The sequence below is a fragment of the Pimephales promelas genome, chromosome 2, assembly GCF_988280905.1.
Source record: "Pimephales promelas chromosome 2, fPimPro1.hap1.1, whole genome shotgun sequence".
Lineage (NCBI taxonomy): Eukaryota > Metazoa > Chordata > Actinopteri > Cypriniformes > Leuciscidae > Pimephales > Pimephales promelas.
In genome coordinates this window covers 1924417-1943265 of record NC_142770.1, presented here as the reverse complement: position 1 = coordinate 1943265, position 18849 = coordinate 1924417, and the positions used below count along the sequence as shown (strand labels likewise).

At 37.8% G+C, this 18849-nt stretch overlaps 1 long non-coding RNA gene across 3 annotated transcripts in view; it reads left to right on the top strand.

Moving 5' to 3' along the window:
- Positions 1-9525: 9525 nt before the first annotated feature.
- LOC148995691 (uncharacterized) overlaps positions 9526-18849 on the top strand; it is an 81988-nt gene continuing 72664 nt past the window's right edge. Inside the window, exon 1 of one of the 3 annotated variants that reach the window (XR_016169438.1) lies at positions 9526-9773. This is a non-coding gene — a long non-coding RNA (uncharacterized LOC148995691). The remainder of the gene's footprint in view (positions 9774-18849) is intronic. The other 2 variants (XR_016169440.1, XR_016169439.1) reach the window with 2 other exon arrangements.

The window sequence follows — 18849 nt, the reverse complement described above, 5'->3', positions numbered from 1 at the left end:
TAACTAATTTATTGAAGATGAATGATTTATTACTGTAAGTTTCTCCCACTCTTGTCTTTTTATACTCCTGCAGAAGATGATATAAATAATTGTGCAGATTAAATAAGGTGAGTAAAACAAGACTGACAGGTTGGGGTGGATTAGAATATACTCTTATTCAAAGGGAAAATGTTTGAATAAATAACGAACGAGGGTTTGACGACTTCATTATTTTCCTCACTGATCAACAGTGAAAGGCAGAAGAGAGTGCAGCTGTCAATCAAAGTCCTCTAAAACTTTAAAGATGGATTTCTGTGCATTTCTCAGCCTGTTTCTGTCTCCTGAGCTTCAATTCCCCGTGGTTGTTGCCTTCTTAAGGTTAGCGTTGGAATCGCCAGCTTTCTCGGTTGCTGAGATCTCAGAGGGATACGCAAAACGCACCTGGAAAAACAAGACGATATTGCTTTTAGATTTGGAAATCTCTCCACATCGGTTGGTGTTCATGGGGTTGATGTTCTGTGAAATCTCTCCTGTTGCTTTGAGGTTAATGTGAGAGAGATATTTGCCAAGCCTGATGTTTCCTTATTTTACCCCTGTCAAATTTGTTTTCAATATCCCCAGGTTTTACATCGTACCTCGCTGCGCGTCCTGGTTGGATTACATCAGATGAATCGGTTTACTTTAATTGAACTGTATTTTCATATTAAAATATCAAGACATCCACAAACATGATACATTTATGTCACAGATTCTTTATATACATATTTTATTTTAATGATTGCATAAAATGTTGGTTTAAAACCAGAAAAAACAACTGTTTCCGACACCTAAAAACCTGTTTGTCAACGGGTAAGAAAAATAGATAAAAATAGACCTTGTTTAAATTCATTAATTCGTTATTGTTAGAAAAACATTGATATTTGAAAACTGACTTTAGCAACAGTGTGAAAGTCAATAGCACATACCAGACACAACAGCGGTAAAAAACACATCGATCGGTTCAATATTGTTTCGTTTACTCGTGTTTTGTTGGACTTTTAATGGTAGAAATGTGTTTTTGTTGGACTTTTGATGGTAGAATCATATTTTTGTTGGACTTTTGATGGTTGAGTCGTGTTTTTGATGGTTGTGGTGTGTTTTTGTTGGACTGTTGATGGTAGAAATGTGTTTTTGTTGGACTTTTGATGGTAGAAATGTTTTTTTGTTGGACTTTTGATGGTTGTGGTGTGTTTTTGTTGGACTTTTGATGGTAGAATCATATTTTTGTTGGACTTTTGATGGTTGTGGTGTGTTTTAGTTGGACTTTTGATGGTAGAAACGTGTTTTTGTTGAACTTTTGATGGTTGTGGAGTTTTTTTTTTGGACTTTTGATGGTTGTGGAGTGTTTTTGTTTGGACTTTTGATGGTAGAAACATGTTTTTGTTGGAGTTTTGATGGTAGATTCGTATTTTTGTTGGACTTTTGATAGTTGTGTTGTGTGTTTTTTTATTGGACTTTTGATGGTTGTGAGTTTTGTTTGGACTTGATGGTTGTGGTGTGTTTTTGTTGGACTTTTGATTGTAGAAATGTGTTTTTGTTGGACTTTTGATAGTTGAGTCATGTTTTTTTTGGACTTTTGATGGTTGTGGTGTGTTTTTGTTGGACTATTGATGGTAGAAACGTGTTTTTGTTGGACTTGATGGTTGAGTCATGTTTTTGTTGGACTTTTGATGGTTGTGGTGTGTTTTTGTTGAACTTTTGATGGCTGAGTCATGTTTTTGTTGGACTTTTGATGGTAGAAACGTGTTTTTTTGGACTTTTGATGGTTGTTGTTTGTTTTTGTTTGGACTTGATGGAAGAAACGTGTTTTTGTTGGACTTTTGATGGTTGTGGGGTGTTTTTGTTGGACTTTTGATAGTAGAAACATGTTTTTGTTGGACTTTTGATGGTTGAGTCATGTTTTTGTTTGGACTTTTGATGGTAGAAACGTGTTTTTGTTGGACTTTTGATGGTTGTGGTGTGTTTTTGTTGGACTTTTGATGGTAGAAACATGTTTTTGTTGGACTTTTGATGGTTGAGTCATGTTTTTGTTTGGACTTTTGATGGTAGAAACGTGTTTTGGTTGGACTTGATGGTTGTGGTGTGTTTTTGTTGGACTTTTGATGGTAGAAACGTGTTTTTGTTGGACTTTTGATGGTTGAGTCATGTTTTTGTTTGGACTTTTGATGGTAGAAACGTGCTTTTGTTGGACTTTTGATGGTTGTGGTGTGTTTTTTATTGGACTTTTAATGGTAGAAATGTGTTTTTGTCTGACTTTTAATGGTAGAAATGTGTTTTTGTTGGACTTTTGATGATTGTGTCATGTTTTTGTTGGACTTTTGATGATTGTGGTGTGTTTTTGTTGGACTGTCGTTAAAGGCATTTTGCTGTCAACATAACTATGTATAATTTACATTTTACATTGATATTAATAATTGAATATTTACACTTTACTTATTTATATAATATTTCTTAGTAGTAATAATAATTGTAATTTATTATATCAATTTTATTTACTAATTTAGCATTTTTATATTATCAAGTAGTAATGCAATTTTTTATTGTCTTTAGACATTTTAGTTATTTATATTATTTATCTGAATGTATGTTTATAGAAATAACTAGCATGTGTATGCCAGTTATAATCGCAATTTCCTATTTAATCTATAATCTGCCATAAAACCTGAGTATGTCACAATGCCTTCTGGGATATCTTTTGACCAAGACAATATACGGTGTGTTATGATCCAGAAAAGGTATTGGTGGTTTGAGTCCTGCTGACCCAGAAACCCCGGGAGAATGTTGGAGGCTTGTGTTTCCCAGCGGAGATCCTGACGCGCCTCAGATCTTGCTCTCGGTCTGGGGTTTGTGGATCTCCTTCTCCTCCTCCTTTCATCATTACAGCAGCTCCTGAGGGTCATCCCAGGCCCTGGCGTTTGGTGTCCGTGGTGAAGTCCGGTCTCTACTCATTAACAGCATCTGGAATCCACATGCTGTCAGCAGATCCGATCACTGGAGAGCAATGATGCAACACAACATCAACACATGAGAAACTAGCAGCTCCTGCATCCCAGATAGACCATAAAGACACGTGAGTTCGAGAGGCGTTACTGGCTAAGACCTCGATAGATTTGGACATGGAGCTGCACCGAAAAAAATAACTTCTAGGATCTGCATGATAAAACACGTTTTAAGTAAATTTAAACTCTTTACAACTTATCTGTTATCAGGTAAAATCTACGTACTATTGAATTTAATGTTCATTTGCCATTTAATTGACACTTATATTACATTTCACATAAAGAATTAATTAACATGTAGTGTTACAATATAACACTGCATTAAACCACACTTTCAAAGTGTATGTTCTACTTCGAAACATCTAAGTTAGTAATACAATAGATTTTGTATTTATTCCACTCTGAATCTTCATAATAGAAGTGGCATGGCACCCGAACACAGAGACCTCAATACTTGGTACACAATGACAGCAACATCGTTTTTGAGCATACATGTGTCATTTTGAGTATAAAATTAATCGAAAATGTCACAAAATGGCAAGTTACTAAACCTAACAAGAAAAAGCAGTGATAGAACGGTGTAAATACAGCTGGAAAACAGTTATCCATGCCCCAGTGCATGATGGGAAATTATTAGAAAAGTAGAGTAGGTTTTAATATAATCTTCTAATCTTTAATTTCTACAAGCTTGAATTGAGTAGTATAGGATTTACTTATTTATTTATTTAAAAATAAAACTTTTACATTTTTACGGTAAAAAAACGGCAGCTGTGGTTGCCAGAACTTTACAGTCAAAAATACGGTAGCAATGTTATTGGTTTTACAGACTTAACTTAAAATTTACAGTAATAAACCGTATTTCATTATCTGATATAATGTTAATTTAGCAACCTATTCATACTTTGTAGTCACGTGACTTCCATGGATACCTGGCGGCCAACAAACAACTAATTAACAGTTTTGTAGCATTTTTACAGTATTTTACCGTGAAAATCACAGTTATTTTTTTACAGTGCATGTAGAAAGTACATTTGTTTTTTTCCTGTAGCATTTACTCCACAGAATCATTTGTTTCAGAGCATAAAGGCACTGAGGTTGAGGTTGGAGAGGCGTTACTGGCTGAAACCTCAATAGATTTGGACGTGGAATGGTCTTATTTTGGTCCGATTGTAATTATGATTCAGTATTTTTCCAGTTGTGTCTCCTTCATGTGTTGTGGTAGTGTTGAGTCTCATTGATTGATCGTCTGCATTCACCGGTGCTCATCTAGAGGTATGAAAACAAGCTCGGGCTGAACAGAGCTCTCAGTAAAAGCTCAGATTGATGTATCGATCCTCCACCCCCACACATACTCACACACACACACACACACACACACACAAAAGCCCTTGCTTATGAATTTATTTGTCCATCAAACAAGCCCGAGCAGGAATAAAAGGACAAATGGTTGCCGCATCAAAAGCACGTAAAACACCACAGGTAAACAAGCGTCGCACAAAGGCCCCAGTTTTCCAAAAGCGTTTTCATGCAGCGCTTAATTTACGAAATGTTTTGACTGTCGTACAAAGATGTTTATTTGTAGTCGAGCTCAGCGTGTGGAAGTTTCTTCAACTAGGGTTACACTTTAGGTCTCTAAAATGGATTTTAATAACGTTTCAATTTTTAATTCTGTTTTGAAAGTCACATTGAATGTATGTTTCTTACTGTGATTTTACTGTTGCGGAAATGACATCAGAGGTTTTTGCAATGCTAAGGCTTATTAATGCTAAGGCTAATTTCATCGCAGTTAAAACTGTTACACTTTTTGCATAATTTGGCCAAATTACAGCTCGTTTGGAAATGACACTCAAAAATATTTTCGTCTTTTAAGTGTTTAAAACTATTTAGCTAATCAAAACGAATTGTGAAATGAACATGAACAATTTTAGTATAAGTTGTGAGAAATTTGAATTTATAATTTAAATGATTACACAAATTACGACTGTTCATAAGTTTTGACGTCATTTCCGCAACACAGAGCAGTTTTGCCCACTGATGAAGTTTAATACGTGATGGAATATGAGAAAATTAAGTAAAATTGAAAAAAATATTCATCTTGAAAGTGATATTTTCGAGTGTCATTACCAATCGAGTTGTAATTTGGCCAAATTATGCAAAAAGTGAGCCCGTTCTCATCCCAAAGCGCCATATCGGACGCTTTTGCAAAAGCGTAAATATCCAACGCACATGGCACCCTTTAACGTGAAATGAGACGCAGATATATTTGGGCAGATGGCGCCCCCTAGTGGTCTAACCCTTACCCCACACCATACCTAAACTTAACCATTAACCGAAGCGTCTCATTAGACGTTAAAGGGTGCCATGTGCGTTGGATATTTACGCTTTTGCAAAAGCGTCCGATATGGCGCTTTGGGATGAGAACGCGTTGAAAAAGTATGACAATATTATTTAATTGTGTGTAAAAATTAGCATTAGCTGAATGCTTAATGTCATTTCTGTTCACAGTTGAAGAAACACCCTTGAATCTCAGATCAGACCGGAGTCTCTTTAGGTTTACAGCTCCCTTGTGCTTCAGCACAATATAATCTAATCCGAAACCGTAATGTGTGGATTACACTGCGAGTATATCACCTTCCCGACGAGATTACGCTCGCGATAAGAGACGCTGCAACTCCAGCTCAGCCGTGATGATAGAGCGACCTACTTTCTCCAACTCTTCCCAGGGATCTTATCATATCTAAATGGAAATGGCTCCGTTCAGCTTGAACAGTGTGTGTGTATGAGTGGTAACTGATCTGAGGTCAGCTGGTGCTACAATATCTTCCTGCTTTCCCCTCTTGTGTTCTGAACAGCAGGTGTGTGGAGAAGATGCCATGTCTTTCTGAGGATAGGTTGGCTTTAGCATCAAACTACAAGGCCAAGGTCAGACTGCTACATTAGCATAAAATATACCATGCAAAATTGTGACAGTATTTTTTTTTTTTGGACACTATCATGATGGTGGCAGTCGGTCTAAAAAATTTAGTAATATTATTTGTTTAATATATTTTCTGATAAATTATTATAGTTCAAAACTGGACAAAATGTACAATAAAACAATATTTGTTTGTTGGCCACATACTATGGTCAAATAAGATTCTTTAAGTCTTTAGTACCATGATAGGCTAAATGATTACTCAAATTTATTTACATCGTATCCCAGATGTATTTGTGGGTTTTAGGCGTGTACTGTGGTATTCTTTTGAAGAACAAATTATTCTATATTTTATATGATGCTGTTCTGATCAATGTATAAAGCCCCTCTGGAAGCGAAAAATGCAAATATCTCGGCGGAGACCAGTCTCCTCCGAAGCGTCTTGCCGAACTGAACAAAACCATATGCGTTTCGTCATTTTTGGTGGATTATTCGCGGAGATATTAGCCGAAAACCGTCGGCCGCGCTCTGAAATGGCGCCACGAGCTCGGGAGAAAATCGCAAATATCTCGGCGAGAAATCAACGTTTTGAGGCCAAATTTTTATCGAGTGGAGAACTGACCGAGACCTTTCGAAAGAGACCACCCCCAGCCTCGTGGACCTCCGGGGGCCCGAGATACAGCCCCCCAAAGCCCCTCGGGAAGCGAAAAACGCAAATATCTCGGAGAAAACTCAACGTATCAAACTTAACAAAACCATATGCGTTTCGTCATTTTTGGTGGATTATTCGCGGAGATATTAGCCGAAAACCGTCGGCCGCGCTCTGAAATGGCGCCACGAGCTCGGGAGAAAATCGCAAATATCTCGGCGAGAAATCAACATTTCGACACCAAATTTTTATCGAGTGGAGAACTGACCGAGACCTTTCGAAAGAGACCACCCCCAGCCTCGTGGACCTCCGGGGGCCCGAGATACAGCCCCCCAAAGCCCCTCGGGAAGCGAAAAACGCAAATATCTCGGAGAAAACTCAACGTATCACACTTAACAAAACCATATGCGTTTCGTCATTTTTGGTGGATTATTCGCGGAGATATTAGCCGAAAACCGTCGGCCGCGCTCTGAAATGGCGCCACGAGCTCGTGAGAAAATCGCAAATATCTCGGCGAGAAATCAACGTTTTGACGCCAATTTTTTATCGAGTGGAGAACGGACCGAGACCTTTCGAAAGAGACCACCCCCAGCCTCGTGGACCCCCGGGGGCCCGAGATACAGCCCCCCAAAGCCCCTCCGGAAGCGAAAAACGCAAATATCTCGGAGAAAACTCGACGTATCAAACGTAACAAAACCATATGCGTTTCGTCATTTTTGGTGGATTATTCGCGGAGATATTAGCCGAAAACCGTCGGCCGCGTTCTGAAATGGCGCCACGATCTCGGGAGAAAATCGTAAATATCTCGGTGAAAAATCAACGTTTCGAAGCCAAATTTCTATCGAGTGGAGAACGGACCGAGACCTTTCGAAAGAGACCACCCCCAGCCTCGTGGACCCCCGGCTTATGGATGAAGGGTGATTCGATTCATAAGCGGTTTCTATCTTGATTCAGTATCGATTCATTTGGCTAAATATTGGGTTTCCATCTTTTCCATGGTGTGCTGAGTATGAAAATCCATATGATAAATGGCAGGAGGATGTACCGCATTCGGACCGAATGCAATGAATGGATGAACGTTTTGTGGTCCTACTGTGCTACGCCTTCCACATATAAAGACCAGTTAAAGGATTAGCTCACTTCAGAATTAAAATTTCCTTTAAAAATTATAAAAAAAAATGACTATCTAGCCAAACCATCTGCCATTTGCTGACCGCTAAAAGGTCATGTGTGACGTTGGCGGAAGAATAGCCAGTGTTTACAAAGCGAAAGCACTTGCACAGACCGAAGCGCCCGTGCCCTCACATCACTTGGACGTGGCTGTGGTTACAAGAGGTAAAACGATATAAATACTGTTCGTTTTCTCATACAAACCGCTCGTTTCGTCTCTTAGGCCATCAACGTGTACTTACATTTACGAGGCATTAAATCATGTTTAATCTGGACTTCTCTGTGCATGCTCTTTGAGGTGGTGACCATAGACCTCCATTATATGACTGACAGACAAGAACGCTTTGACCTAAAAATATCAAAACTTTAACTACTGCGAAAACAAAGACACCTACATCTCGGATGACCTTGAGTCAAGATAAAATATACCAAAAATTAATTTCAAAGTGAACTATCCCTTTAAGTGGGTGATTGCTATCAGAGACTTTTAACCAGCATAACAAAAACATTTTCAAGAACAATTCGCCTAAAGAGTGCCAAAAACTGTTTATTGTTTGAATTTTGTATAGAAATTGACAGAATTGTAAAATTGAGGCTTTGTTTCATATCAAAAGTAACCTGCTCCGTCTCGTCTGTCGGCGTGAGTCTGAATGCATGAGAGTTGGCTGCCTTGAATTAGTAAACATATTCATATTATCACTCTAATTAATTCACCTCATGCATAAGCACACACACACACACACACACACACACACATGGCTTATTTTCAGCTAGATCCGTTTCCCCTCAGATGCCCCAAAAAATCCAACAGAGGATTCATAATTTCTGAGTAGCTCTCTGGGTAAATGTCAGCCCGCGTTACATATTTAACTATGGATTACTTGGATATGTGCTTTCAGAATAATAATTGGCAGTTCTCCAGCTCCAAATCCCAGCAGGTTCTGCTTTCCCGGTTCCACATCAACTTGACTTGTAACACTCGGAATAGGAAAATCAGTGGGTTGGCTGCAGGGATGTCAAACCCACACACACACACACACACACACACACATAAGGAGGAGAGTCGTTTGACTGGTGATGTGCTGGGAGACGGCTAGTGTTCAGGACAGTGAACACTTTGATGTTCTGGCCTGTCTGAACTGAGCTTTTCCCTCTCAGAGGAGACAGAAAATGTGCAATGTAGAGTCTCTACTCAGAAAAATAAAGTATATGGTTCATTTTATGGCTGTTCAAGGCCTTTGAGGTCTGTAATGAAGATCCATTTTTGGCTCTGGAGGGTGTAAAGTATAAAGATCCAGTTCATGCTGTGGAAAAAATATATAAATGTGAGTAACACCCTACAATAATTCAGTAGTTAACATTATTAACAATGATCTAAATACATTTGTTACTGTATTCATTGTTAGTTAATGAAATAAAGCTTCATTGTTTTTTTCTGAGTTCAAAGTGCATTAACTAATGTTAACAAGATTTTAATAAAGTTTTAGTAAATGTTGAAAATATTAATAAATTCTGTATTCATCTCGAGCTAATTGTAAAATGTTACCGCATTTGTAAAATGTCAACCTTATTGTAAAATGTTACCGCATTTTTTCTGTTCTCTGTAGTACTGTGGTGTTATATGTATTATTTATTCATGTTTTCTACAGAATTAGTCGTTAGAAATAAACACGAAATAATACATGAACTCTGCAGGTTACAACATAACGCCAGTGGGGGGCGGTACATCTTTTTGAGTGAGTCATTTGAATAATTCAGTTAATTAATTTCAAAGTGCTGAATCGTTCACTCAAAGCGTTCAAACATTCAAAAATGAAGCTTTGAATCATATCGTTCATTCAACCGTTAAGTTTAAACACGAGCGAGTCATTGAATTGTTTGCTCAAATGATTCGTTCAAAATCGCTGATTCACTGATGGTCGCCATTACTGTTGTGTTGTCGGAGACACGAGGAACCGGGTTCGTCTGGAAATATTTTGGTCCAGCAAAAACAGACTGTAACGTCCAATATTCTGTCTAAAAAGTAAGTTACTCGATTTTAATTTATTGTTTGTTGAACTGTGATATAAAATCCAAAATGGCAGCACTTGTTTTTTTCACTATAGCGGTTAGCTTTGGTTGGTATTTGCTAACCGTATAGTTGCTAAAAGTAAACGAAATTAGTTGTTTATTGACTGATTTTGTCGAATAACCTTCGTATCAAAGTTGAACAGTTAAGCTTGATTCTCATCTGTTGTTTTAAATAATACAATGTGTCTGTAAGATGAGAAATACAGCATGATTGCCGTGTGTGTGTGTGTGTGTGTGTGTGTGTGTGTGTGTGTGTGTGTATGTATAGGCTATACATGTATATATTCATATATATATAAAGAGTTTAGATGCAAAAGCCTCTAAATGCCATTTGAAATTTTCTTCTAAAATGACATTTTTTATCAAGCTTGTATTTTTAAGTTCATTAATTTCACTTAAATGACAATTAATAGGTAATCTTCATTGCCATTTAAGTGAAATTACTGAACTTAAATATACAAGCCTGATAAAAATGATCATTTTAGAAGAAAATTTCAAATGGCACTTAGAGGCTTTTGCATCTGAACTCTTCATATTTACGTGTGTATGCATATGAGTGCATGTGTGTGTTTTACAATTTAATTTTACAGCAATTTGCCTTTATCATTAAATCACTTGTCTGTTATTATCATCATGAGTCACAACTATGATTCAATGAACCATAAGCGCTACAGATATGTGAATAGGCGATGTGTTAATCATGTCACCTTGCCCCAGTGTTCATCCTAACATGGCCGCCTCGAGTGGCCTTCTGATCCGATATCCCACCAGAAACCCTAGACTGATTGTCTGCGTGACCTTTTTCTCATTCGGCACGGCAAAATAGACTTCATTTGCCATGAAATTTATATCCGCGCTCTCCTCGGCCCTGGTGCTCGTCCGCCCCGGAGGCCTCTGGGAATCCTGGCCCGCGTTCCCTGATGGCCACGTGTTTTATGACCCAGTAAAGCATTACACTCGGGTCCTTTGAAAATGATTTATTTATTTATTTGTGTCCTTCCCACAAGCCCTCGTGAGAGATCTGTCCGTGCTGTGTGTCGGGAACGGCGCATTTGAGCGCATTAAATATATTGCAGACATTTGTTCTCGCGTGTCGACGCGGCGAGTGTTTGTTTCAGAGTCGAGCGCACCTGCGGATGTCCTCGCTGCGCGCCGTTTCAAGCCTTTCCTCAACACAAGCCACAGCTGGGCCCTCTTCAAGCATCCATGTGGATGAAAAGTCAAATAGCATTTATTTATTTTTTGATTTGTTGCTATATTTGTATGTCAGGATGCACAGATAATCAGAATTGGTCCAATGTGTTGATATTATAAGATTGGGACAAACATACATGACTACAGTGGTATACTGTATTAAAGGATTAGTTCTCTTCAGAATTTAAATTTCCTGATGATTTACTCTCCCTCACGTCATTTGAAGTATTCATTAGAGCCAGACCGATATATCGGCAGGCCGATATTAGGCATTTTCCAAACTATCGGTATCGGCAGTTATAATGGCCGATAAATGACTATTTCAAAAATAAAATAAAAACAGACGAAACATGCTTGAACCATGTCATGAGTGTTGGAGTTTTCTAGTTTGTCCACCAGAGGGCACTCTACACCATCCGGTTGAGTTGGTCACGAGACATACTTTGCTTGAATAACAATTAAAAGAACATCCACATCAGTTCTCTTAACTCAAATAAGCATGACAAACTTCACTATCATGTCCAGTTTTGCTGCCGTTAAATAAGCCGAGAGTGAAGCGGAATTAGCTAGTAATAATTACGTTACGTTGCTAGTGTAGTTGACTGACTGTCCTTTTAACCGTGTGACTGAAGTATTTCTTTAATAGCGCGTGACAGTTATAGCAATAAGACGCATCATCTCTCCTTGGCCTGTTATATTGAAAATGTAAGTTTTACAATTTGCAGTATGACGTTATCCATTGCTAAATTATGGCTCATCATAGACTAGCTAACCATAAAGCTAGCTAACGCCGCTATCATCAGTCTGTTCTGTTGTGACAATAAAAGAAACAAGTTTCTTTTTAAAATGCATTATATTATTTTTAGTTAAAACTCATAAATAACTACAAATAACTAATGTTAGAGAAATCTGTTAATGTTTTGTTGTGCGTTTCGGAAATAAAATAAAAAAAAATCGGCCGATATATCGGATTTTAAAAACAAAAAATATTTGTATCAGTATCGGCCTTCAAAATCCTTTATCGGTCGGGCTCAAGTATTCATGTCTTTCATTCTTTCTTCAGTCGTAAATAAATGATGGTTTTTGAGGAAAACGTTCCAGGATTTCCTCCATATAGTGACTTCAATGGGGTCCAAAGGGTCCAAATGTGAGTTTCACGTCTCGACACGATCCAGCCAAAGATAATAGTCTGATCTAGACAAACCATCCGCCATTTTATATAAAGAAGAAACATGTACTTTTTAATCACAAACGCTCATCTTTATTAAGCATTTAATTAATTGGAAGGTGAACCAATTGACTGAAGAGTTCACCGCGGTCTCCATAACCGCTTCATCTGGTCTAGTTTTGGTCAGAATATTAGCGTTTTGGCTTTGAAGGGAAAAACCTCACAGCACAATGGATTTAAACATGGTGAAGTGTGTACTTTATTTAGCTGAACACTCAACGCTTATCAAGCTACTCGTCTCGTATTGACTGAAAGCTAATTTCCTATGTTAGCAGTAATGCTCTGCAAACGCTCCATAAACGACAAAATCCAGGGACAAACTTATCGGATTTCTGAACATGACGCATTTAAGGAATCTTAATTGCCGGAACATCCAGAAGGCGTTGACTGATTCTCTTTCACGTGTGTGTGTGTGTGTGTGTGTGAAATCCCGCTCTTATCAGCATCACTGTGTCATTGTTTCACTAGCCTCAGAGTCGAGCACTTCAGCCAAGTCATGTTTATTCATTTACCCAGAGGGAGAGAGACAGAAGAAACACAGTGATTAATTCTAATTTGACCTTATCATAATGTAGCAGAGGCCCATTACCATGCCAATCACAAACCAGCACAGCATGCTGGGAAGAGAGAGCGTTCTGCACCTCACGACTGTATGTCATAATGTATATAACATATGAATGCTTGTTTTAGGGGTGTAACGCGATACGCTCATTTCATGATTCGATACATATCACCATACTGAACTCGCGAGCGACGCCGTATTATAAATTGTGCTGTTGGTTAAAATGCTAAATTTGATATATTGTGTGTGTGTAAATGAATAGTCTTGGTGCCGAAACACAAAGCACAGGACAATAGAGACACCAGAGTTAGGGATGCACAATATATCGGCCACATTATCGGTAGGGCCCTATAAAAATCCGTTTTATGTTTTTTTCCCAAATTCCGTTTTATTTTTTCACAAATTCGTTTTTTTCTGTTTTAATTTTTGTAAATTCCGTTTTTTTCCGTTTTAATTTTTGGGAATTCAGTTTTTTTTTTTTTTACCCTTTACTGTTATTTTAGTTGTAAAAAGAGCTTTTAATGTTGCTTTTAATGTTAATGACTAAAATGTACACAAATAAAATAGGCATTTACTCTTAAAATGACAAATACTGCATGATGCAACATAACAGTACTTCAAGTAACAACAAAATATGGTTATGAGCTTTAAACTGTCCTGTAAAAATAAATGATATTAGTTTATAAGTTAAAATAAAAGTCACACTCTAGCTGCGTCGTAATGTGCATACTATCCATCCTAAATAGTATGTGACATTAGTAACTGTCAATACTATTTCGGGTATAGTATGCACATTGGGACGCAGCTTCTGTCTCTCGCGCGCACTGTCGAGCGTTCTCTCGGACACACTCGCGCGTACTGTTGAGCGTGCTGTCTCGTCTCTCTCTCGCGCTCTCGAATCGGACACACACTCGGTCCGGCACCTCATAGACGAGCCCGTTCTCATCCCAAAGCGCCATATAGGACGTGAAATGAGACGCAGATATATTTGGGCAGAAGGCGCCCCCTAGTGGTCTAACCCTTACCCTACACCATACCTAAACTTAACCATACCCGAAGCGTCTCATTAGACGTTAAAGGGTGCCATGTGCGTTGGATATTTACGCTTTTGCAAAAGCGTCCTATATGGCGCTTTGGGATGAGAATGCGTTGCATAGACAGAAGTGCACGGAGGGGACTTTGTGTGTGTGTGTGCGTGTGTGTGCGACGAGTTTCTTAACTTTTTCGCCGACGAAAGCAGAGCTGTAGAGAGCCGCTTCGCCATGGTTTCAGTGGAAACGCGGCTATTGTTTTGATGCCGTCATAAGCTGAAATGACGGGAGGGGCCCAGATTTGCTTCCCCGTCTCTCAGACATACGTTCTTCTCCCACACAAAAACCGAATTTCATTCCAAATATGTAAAATTCTGCGAAATTCCGCGTTAACACTAGATTCCTCGTTAATTGGCCAATTCCGCGATTCCGTCCGCGATTCCGTGATCGCGGAAATTATAGGGCCCTATATCGGTATCAACGATAAATGATCGTTTTTAATGTTACTGTTATCGGCCCGACAAGAACGTTTAGCCGATATCTAAAAGCCGATAAATAATGTATTATTTCCTTCAGCTGAGGCACTTTAGATGTGCACTGTTCAACTTTTAAATTGCTTGAAATATGATTGAAATCACTTTAAATAAAGGAAAATCCAGTTTAAGTCTGTCATATCGGCTACACAACATTAAAATAAGAACATCATAATTGTGTTTGTATCTTGACTTTTAATGAGGAGACTTTTTTTTTATAATTAGGCTCTCAAAAATTGATTTAGATTTATCGGCCGATATATCGGTTATCGCGGCGCTTTCCGGTTATCGGTATCGGCCAAAATTGTCATATCGGTGCATCCCTAACCAGAATAACAATATGCATGATTCTGAAGATGAAATTACTGCATTATTTTATGCGAATGTGCTTGCGCTCTATCACTGTCTAGATATATTTAATGTAATGTAGCATTACCTGTAACAGACATCTGGCATTATCAGGACACACACATATTCCCCATTGCATTATTATACATTATATTCAACATTATATATAGTAGATTAATGGAGTACTGACACAAAAACCCTGAAAAATTGAATTGTTTCCCACAGTAATTTTTATTTTGGGTGAACTATCCATTGCGATAGAGTGTGACACCCCTATAGTCTTTTTTTCACAAGTTTTCCGGTTATTTTTACCTGTGCAGTACGACAAAACACGCCGTGAACAGACTAGAGCATTTCTGACATGTTTATTGCTTTTTATTGGACGTGAATCTGAATGTTCAATATTTAGAAAACGCTAGAAAGAAAGAAATCCACATCTAGGTTGAGAAGGAATATCAGAATATGTGTCGCCAGTATTTCCAAGACCCTTTCTTTCAATAGGGGTTTGTTTGTTTGTTTGTTGTGTGTTGTTTGCGCGTTTATCCACATTGACTGTTTGCAAAGAGAAGCGCGTCTGTCGCGGAGAACACGCTTTTGTTCCTTTTGTGTTAACAGCATAATAAGCCGTTTTTCAGGACGAGAGACGCCACAAACGGAGGAGAGAAATGTTCATTGTGTCACACTGCCATGGTTTCAAACACACACACCACGAGCGTTATCCAAGCGAAGCTTCTAATCAAATATTCATAAGTATGAAAGTGTTGTGTGCTTCTGGGACTGCTAATTAGCGAGCCAAGACTCGGTACAGTCATCTCTTGAAAGTGAACGCCAACAGTTGGTCTAGTCTGCACTTTATTCCCTTTCTGACTGAGTTGCCAAACGCTTCATGTTAGCCAAGACGTCCCTTTTCTTCTTTCCCCCCGGTCTCCGTCACGTCTAATTATACTTTAAATCTAGAATCAAAACGGACAATATTTTGTCGGACAAATTTAAATTGTGCATTTGAATCAGAACATGTTTAGTGTTTGATGCACCATTTTGTAGACCAATGAGATTTCAGTGGGCGGAGCTACAAGTGTGTTTTGTCTTGGTGCAATTATTCAATAGTTTTATTTCAGGTTACAAACGAGTGAATCACTTTCACAAGTTGTAAATAAAACAAAGATTGGAGTACGCTCGGCTTTACAATGAAACAATTCTGTCTCCAACTCAATTTCACTGTTAATTCAATGTGTTACTGTTTCTTTGTATTTATTTATGAGTAAAAATTGGATCTACAATAAAAAATGGCTGTAAAACCATATTCACTCAAAGTGCAAAGAAATAGTAATGAATTGTATTAAAAAGACTTATTTTCTAGCAAAACTTTCTCAATGTTGTCTTTATAAATTCACTTTTACAGTGTATGATCTCCTTAACAACTTCCTCTCAGGTACATTTGCCATTATTTTAAGGGATTTGTTATATTCTAAGTGGGAAATTACAATTGTAAGTTTGTGTTAATTTCCTTCACTTGATATTGAATGTAGTTTGAGAGGTCACAAATAGGGTTATTATCGTTAACGACGACTATTAAAACAATTTACTTGAAATAAAGCTGATTAGATGAGAATCTCATTTCAGTTAGTTACAACATTTAATTTTTTTTTAAATATTAAAAAAAAAAACATAAATGTATGATTTCTTATTGATACTGATTAGGGATGCAGAAATGGCAACCATATTTGTTTTCCTCAAAGTTTTTAGATCGTAAACCTGTATTTGCGAGCTCAAGGTTGGCAGAGAGTTCAAACTCTACATGAAAGCGAGAGATGAAGCGAGAGATGAAGCGGGGTGAGTGTGTAAACCTGTACGGGCCACGCTGTAAGGATGTTAAAGTGAAAAAGGTGGGAAAATCCTTTTAGTTTGCCCTCACGGATAGAGGGAAAGAAGGGGGGGGGGTTCTTTTAACTCTTAACCTTTCTCTTTCCAATCTCTCCATCAATCTCCAGAAGCTCAATAAATCCCCGGGAAGAGGTCACTCTTAATGATACGGTGTTCTCCGCTTCCGATCGGACAGATCATGTTGTCACGGGGCACCGCACCAAATCCCGTGTGTATTAGCAATCGTTTCTGAGAGATCCAGTGTTGTTGGCATCAGGAATACGGGCTTTTTCCGCCATTATACTTGGTTCTGGCGTTTCTCTCGCCTGCGATGCTCATCTGAGCCAAGTGTATTGATCTAGCGCTCGACCACCTGTGTGTTCCTGTCATAAACAATCTTTCCTGTTGTGGGGGAACTCAAGATCCTCTTCTTCTGACTCATGTGGAAACACACTCTTGAAACCAGATTACTGATGTTCCCGGTCCAGCTGTGGCCTTCTGGGAAACTGGCTCGGCCTTTGGGTTTCATTATTTCAGACATCTGAATTTTATCGCTTCGTTTTCACAGATGAAGTTAAAAGGACTTGTGTTTTTCCACCTAAAGTTCCTCATCATGGATTATTACTGTTTTCCGACAGGTTTCCTCTACATATTTTCTTATTTTGGATTATCACCATGACTCCTCATGAGAAATCGTAGTTCATTTTGTGCATTATTACTGTTTTCTGACAGGTTTCCTCTACATATTTTCTTATTTTGGATTATCATCATGGTGGCTCATGAGAAATCGTAGTTTATTTCGTGCATTATTACTGTTTTCAGACAGGTTTCCTCTACATATTTTCTTATTTTGGATTATCATCATGGTGGCTCATGAGAAATCGTAGTTTATTTCGTGCATTATTACTGTTTTCAGACAGGTTTCCTCTACATATTTTCTTATTTTGGATTATCACCATGACTCCTCATGAGAAATCGTAGTTTATTTCGTGCATTATTACTGTTTTCAGACAGGTTTCCTCTACATATTTTCTTATTTTGGATTATCACCATGACTCCTCATGAGAAATCGTAGTTCATTTTGTGCATTATTACTGTTTTCTGACAGGTTTCCTCTACATATTTTCTTATTTTGGATTATTATCATGGTGGCTCATGAGAAATCGTAGTTTATTTCGTGCATTATTACTGTTTTCAGACAGGTTTCCTCTACATATTTTCTTATTTTGGATTATCATCATGGTGGCTCATGAGAAATCGTAGTTCATTTTGTGCATTATTACTGTTTCCCGATAGGTTTCCTCTACATATTTTCTTATTTTGGATTATCATCATGGTGGCTCATGAGAAATCGTAGTTCATTTTGTGCATTATTACTGTTTTCCGACAGGTTTCCTCTACATATTTTCTTAGTTTGGATTATCATCATGGTGGCTCATGAGAAATCGTAGTTCATTTTGTGCATTATTACTGTTTTCCGACAGGTTTCCTCTACATATTTTCTTAGTTTGGATTATCATCATAGTGGCTCATGAGAAATTGTAGTTCATTTTGTGCATTATTACTGTTTTCCAACAAGTTTCCTCTACATATTTTCTTATTTTGGATTATCAGCATGGCGACTCATGAGAAATCGTAGTTCATTTCGTGCATTATTACTGTTTTCCGACAGGTTTCCTCTACATATTTTCTTATTTTGGATTATCATCATGAAAAATCATCCCAATATCATGTTTTATCCCTAAGCCAAAACCCTGTTTACACGTGCAGTCTCTTTGTTTCCTCATTAAACCTGTAAATCCTGACGTATAAAATAGTAATAAATATTTTTTTGAAATGGAACAATTGACAAAATATGTTTTTTCAAATCTAAAATAACAAAAGTATATGTATAATGTATATATTTTTTGTATCATATTTGATACATCAGGCTTTTATGGATCAATAGTGAGAATATGGAGGAAAAATCAGTTGCAAAAGATGCAGATGCTGATATTTAAATGGCCAAAAGATTCAGATGCTTGCAATACAAATCAATAGCCTAGCTCTTCGTAACTAACTGCATAAAATGCATATAAATATCAATATTTGCCAATAATATGTCCTATTTAGATGATATTTAAATGATTCATATGATCAAAGCTTTAAAATCTGTCATACAATGATGATTGAGAGAGGTTTTCCTAAAATATGATGTCGAGTAAATCTGTGTTGCTTCAGTCAATCAGACCCAGGACTGCAGGAGACTGTGTTCGAAAGGTTATCATGTT